Genomic DNA, 6,379 nt, shown 5'->3' with positions numbered 1-6,379 from the left:
TAGCTGTGCGCTGTCCCCAGAGGTGGAGTCTACAGAGACAGGCAGGCTTCCTTGAGCTGCTGTGAGCTCCACCCAGTTCGAGCTTCCCAGCGGCTTTGTTTACCTACTTAAGCCTCAGCAATGGCGGGCGCCCCCCCCCCCGCCCTGCTGCTGCCTTGCGGTTAGATCGCAGACTGCTGTGCTAGGCATGAGGGAGGCTCCGTGGCCGTGGGACCCTCCTGGCCAGGTGTGGGATATATTCTCCTCGTGTGCCCGTTTGCTTAAAGCACAGTATTGGGGTGGGAATTACCCGATTTTCCAGGTGTTGTATGTCTCAGTTCCCCTGGCTAGGAAAAGGGATTCCCTTCCCCTTGCGCTTCCCAGGTGAGGCAATGCCTCACCCTGCTTCAGCTCTCGCTGGTCAGGCTGCAGCAGCTGACCAGCACCGATTGTCCGGCACTCCCCAGTGAGATGACCCCAGTACCTCAGTTGAAAATGCAGAAATCACCAGTCTTCTGTGTTGCTTGCGCTGGGAGTTGGAGACTGGAGTTGTTCCTATTCGGCCATCTTGCTCTGCCCCCGTATAATCTTATTTAGATAGAACTGGATTTGGTTTTCTAGCATCTTATGGAAATTTTAAAAATCTGTAATCATAAAGGATATTAGTCTGTAGTTTTCTTTTCTTGTGATATCTTTGGTTTGCGTTTTGGGGTAATAGCGGTGTCATAGAATGAATTAGGAGGTGTTCGCTCTTCTTATATTTTTTGGAAGAGTTTGTGAATGACTTTTATTCTTATTTAGATGTTTGATAGAATTCCCCAGTGAAGCCATCTGGACTTGTGGGGTTTTTTTTGCAGGGAAGTTTTAGATTTATTTTATTTTGAGACTGAGTCTCACTCAATCACCAGGCTGGAGTGCAGTGGCGTGATCTCGGCTCACTGCAACCTCTGACTCCCTGGTTCAAGTGATTTTCCTGCCTCAGCCTACCAAGGAACTGAGATTACAGTCACGTGCCACCACACCCAGCTAATGTTTTTTGTATTTTTAGTAGAGGTGGGGTTTCACCATGTTGGCCAGGATGGTCTCAAACTCCTGACCTCGTGATCCACCTGCCTCGGCCTCCTAAAGTGCTGGGATTACAGGCATGAACCACTGCACCTGGTCAAATTTTAAATTTATTAATCCAATCTCTTTATTCATTATATGTCTATTCAGATTTCTTCTTTGAATCATCAGTTACTTAGGAGTATGCTGTTTAGTTTTTACATATTTGTGAATTTCTAAAATTTCCTTCTATTATGATTTTTTAGTTTAATTCCATTATGGTGAGAAAACATACCTTGTATAATAGAAATTCCTTTAAAGTTACTGAGACTTGTTTTTTGAACTACCATATGGTCTACCTTGGAGACTGTTCCATGTGTGCTTATGAAGAATGTGATTTACTGTTAGAGGGTAGAAAGTCTATGGATCTCTTTTATGTCTATTTTGTTTATAGTGTTACTCAAGTCTTCTATGTCCTTGTTGATATTCTGCTTAGTTGCTTTATTCATTATTGAAAGTGGAATATTAAAATTTCTATTGCTGTTGAAATGTCTATTTATCCCTTCAATTTTGTCCATTTTTGCTTCATGTATTTTGGAACTGTGGTGTTAGATGCATATATCTTTACATTTGCTATACCTTCCTGATGGATTAACACTTTTCATTATAAAACAGGCACTTTTCCTCTAGTAATAATTTTTTTCTTAAAGTCTGTTTTGTCTGATAATTAGTGTAATCATCCCAGCTCTCTTATAGTGGCTGTTTGCATGATATACCCTTTTCTAACCTCTTACTTTTAAACTATGTGTATCTTTGAGTCTAGTGTGTGTCTCCTATAGCTAGCATATAGTTGAATTTTTAAAAATACTATTTGACAATCTCTGTGTTGGATGAAATTATTTAATCTATCTGAATTGAATATCATTATTAATATGGTTAGATTTACCTCTACCATTTTGCTTTTTGTTTCTATACATCTAATATCTTTTCAGTTTTTCTGGTCTCCCTTTATTGCTTTCTTTTGAATTAAGAGGATATGTGTTTGTATACATATATAATTTTTTTTTGAGACACCGTCTTGCTCTGTTGCCCAGGGTGGGGTGGAATGCAGTGGCACGATCTTGGCTTACTGCAACCTTTGCCTCCTGGATTCAAATGATTCTCCTGCCTCAGCCTCCCTACTAGTTGGGTTACAGGCACGCACCACCGTGCCCAGCTAATTTTTGTAATTTTAGTAGAGATGGGGTTTTGCCGTGTTGGGCAGGCTGGTCCCTCCCGAACTCCTGAACTCAAACGATCCACCTGCCTTGACCTCCCGAAGTGTTGGGATTACAGGTGTGAGCCACCATGCCCAGCCAAGAGAATATTTTATAGTAACCATTTTAATTCCTTTAGTGATTTTAGTTGTTTTCTTTGTGATCACTCTAGGTAAGTGTCTCTAGGTAAGTGTTTACAATATATATCTTAACAGACCTACCTCAGATTTCTGACAACTTTATTTCAGTGACATTTAGAAAATTTGCTTCTGTATATTTCTATTTCTTCTTTTCCCTTTTGTACTATTATTTTTAGACATATTGAATCTATGTATGTTATAGACTCAGCCATACATTTTTACAATGATTTCCCTGTGTAATTTAATGCCTTTTAAAAAACTAAATAGAAAGGAATAGAAGGGAGAATGAGAATGTGTATATGGAGCTCATTATATTTAACTTCTTATTTACCATTTCTTATTCTCTTAATTTCTTCCTGTGGATTCCAGGTAGCATCTAATGTCATTCCTTACAATAATACAGCTTTGTTCCCATTAATCTCCTTTGTGCTATTATTGTTAAATATATTATTTTTCTATATGCTATAGGCTTGTTGATACTATTATATACTATTATTTGATATAATTGTTTTTAAATAAGTTAAAAGAATAAAGGAGAAGAACTATTCTAACATACTCTATTTTGTAACTACCTACATAGTTACCTTTAACAGTACTCTGTTTTTCAGTCTGAGTTTGGATTTCAGTCTGTTTCCCTTGCTTTCAGCCTGAAGAATGTAGTGTAATGTATGTATTAGTCTGTTCTTGCATTGCTATAAAGAAATACTGGGACTGGGTAATTGATAAAGATATTTAATTGGCTTATGTTTCACAAGTTGTATAGGAAGTATGATGCTGGGCAGGTATCTGCTCAACTTCTGGGAAGGCCTCAGGAAACTTACAATGATGGCAAAAGGGGAAGAGGGGAAGAGATACGTCTTACCCAGCAGGAGCAGGAGCAAGAGAAGGTGGGAAGGTGCTACACACTTTTAAACAACCAGGTCTCCTAAGAACTCATGCACTCTCCCTGGAAGAGCACCGAGGGGATGGTGCTAAACCATTCATGAGAAACCACCCCCATGATTCAATTACCTCCCACCAGGCCCCACCTCCAACATTTGGGATTGCAATTTGTCATTAAATTTGGGCAGGGACACAAATCCAAACCATATGAATGTATCTTGTAAGATGGGTCTGATCAAAATAAATTCTCTCAGTTTTTGTTTATTTATACATTACATTACATTAGATTAATTTACATTAATTAATTAATTCCATTAATTTACATTACATTACATTCTAAATGTCTTTATTTTACCTCCATTTAAATAATTAATAAATGTTATTTTCTAGGCAGTTTTAGGTTCACAGCAAAATTGAATGGACATTAGAGATAGTTCTCATATACTCCTGTGTCCCCAAATGCACAACTTCCCTCACTATTGACATTCTGCACCAGAGTGGTACATTTGTTACAACTGGTGAACCTACATTAACACATCATTATCACCCAAAGTCCATAGTTTGCATTACAGTTCACTCTTGGTGTTGTACATTCTATGGGTTTCGATAAATGTATAATGACATGTATTCACAATCATAATAGCATCTAGAATAGTTTCACTGCCCTAAAAATCCTCTATGCTCTGCCTATTTTATATCCATGTTTGAAAAATAGTTTTTCTAGACATAGGATTCCTTGCTGACATCATCATCATCATCATCATCATTGTTATTTTAGTTACATGGATAAGTTCTTTAGTGGTGATTTCTAAGATATTGGTGCACCTGTCATCTGAGCAGTATATGCTATACCCAATGTGTAATCTTTTATCCGTCACCCCACTCCCATTCTTCCCCTCAAGTCTGCAAAGTCCATGATATCATTCTTATGCCTTTGCGTCCTCATAGCTTAGCTCCCACTTACAAGTGAAAGCATACAATATTTAGTTTTTCATTTCTGAGATACTTCTCTTAGAATAATGATCTCTAGCTCCGTTCAGGTTGCTGTGAATGCCATTATTTTGTTTCTTTTTATGGCTGAGTAGTATTCCATGGTATGTATATACACCACATTTCATTATCCACTCATTTATTGATGGGCGTTTAGGCTGGTTTCATATTTTTACAATTGCAAATTAGTGCTGCTATAAACGTGTGTGTAAATGTCTTTTTCCTATAATAATGACTTATTTTCCTTTAGATAGATGCCCAATAGTGGGACTGCTGGGTCAAATGGTAGCTCCACTTTTAGTTCTTTAAGGAATCTCCATACTGTTTTCCACAGTGGTTGTAGTTTACATTCCCACCAGCAGTGTAAAAGTGTTCCCTTTTCACCACATCCATGTCAATATCTATTATTTTTTGATTTTTAAGTTATGGCCATTTTTGCAGGAGCAAGGTGGTATCTCATTTTATCTAATTAAAAATGTTTTAATTCGCATTTCCCTGGTAATTGGTGATGTTGGGCATTTTTTCATATGGTTGTTGGCCATATATATATCTTCCTTTGAGAATTGTCTATTGCCCACTTTTTGATGGGATTATTTGTTTTTTTTCTTGCTGATTTGTTTGAGTTTCTTGTAGATTCTAGATATTAGTCTTTTGTTGGATGCATAGTTTGTGAATATTTTCCCCACTCTGTGGGTTGTCTGTTTATTCTGCTGATTATTTATTTTGCCATGCAGAAGCTTTTTAGTTTAATTAGACCCCATGTATTTATTATTTTTTTTGTTGCATTTGCTTTTGGATTCTTGGTCATGAACTCTTTGCCTAAGCCAATGTCTAGAATAGGTTTTACAGTGTTATCATCTAGAATTTTTGTGGTTTCAGGTCTCAGGTTTAATTCTTTGATCCATCTTGAGCTTATTTTTGTATAAAATGAGAATTAAGGATCCAGTTTTATTCTTCTACATGTGGCTTGCAAATTATCCCAGTACCATTTGTTGAATGGGGTGTCTTTTCCTCACTTTATGTTTTTGTTTGCTTTGTCAAATATCAGTTGGCTGTACATATTTGGCTTTACTTCTGGGTTCTCTATTCTGTTCCATCAGTCTACATGCCTATTTTTATACCAGTACCATGCTGTTTTGGTAACTATAGCTTTGTAGTATAGTTTGAAGTCAGATAATGTGCTACCTCCAGATTTGTTCTTTTTGCTTAGTCTTGCTTTGGCTATGGCAGGCTCTCTTTTTTGTTTCCATATGAATTTTAGAGTTGTTTTTTCTAGTTCTGTGATGAACGATGATGGTATTTTGATGGGAATTGTATTCAGTCTGTAGATTGCTTTTGACTGTATGGTCACCTTCACAATATTGATTCTACCCATCCATGAGCATGGGATGTGTTTCCATTTGTTGGTGTCGTTGATGATTTCTTTCAGCAGTGTTTTGTAGTTCCCTTAGACATGATTTTTCTTTCAGCTCTTTGACTATGCCATCCTATTGCCTTCTGCCTTCATTGTTTCTGACAATGAATCAGCTGACAATCTTGGGTTTTCTTTGTATGTGATGATTCATTTTTTTTCTTGCTAATTTCAAGATTTTCTTCTTTGTCTTTGTATTTTAACATTGTGACTATGATTAACAGTGTTGATAGAGATCCTTGACTTTATCTTACTTGGAGTTCATTGAGCTGCTTAGCTGTATAGGTACATGCTTTCCATTAAATTTTGGAAAGTTTTGGAAATATTTTTGTGAAATTTTTTCCCCTCCTTTCCCCCCCGCTTTTGGTACTTCCATTTCACATATGTCGATGTGTTTAATAGTCTCCCATGTTTCTTTTAGTCTTTTTATTTTTTGTCATGATTTTATTGCCTTTATTCACCAAATCACGTAATTTATATCAATCAATCTTAAAGTGCACTGATTCTATTTTCTGTCAGCGTAAATCTATTGTTGAGCCCCTCCGATGATTTTTTTTCATTTCAGTTATTGTATTTTTGAACTCCAGAATTTCTATTTGGGTTTCAAGAAATGATTTATATTGGCATATATATATATATATATATATATATATATATATATATATATGACAGAGTCT

Source organism: Rhinopithecus bieti, unplaced genomic scaffold, assembly GCF_001698545.2.
Source record: "Rhinopithecus bieti isolate Rb0 unplaced genomic scaffold, ASM169854v2 scaffold_28016, whole genome shotgun sequence".
NCBI classification, from domain to species: domain Eukaryota; kingdom Metazoa; phylum Chordata; class Mammalia; order Primates; family Cercopithecidae; genus Rhinopithecus; species Rhinopithecus bieti.
This window is presented reverse-complemented; position numbering follows the sequence as displayed.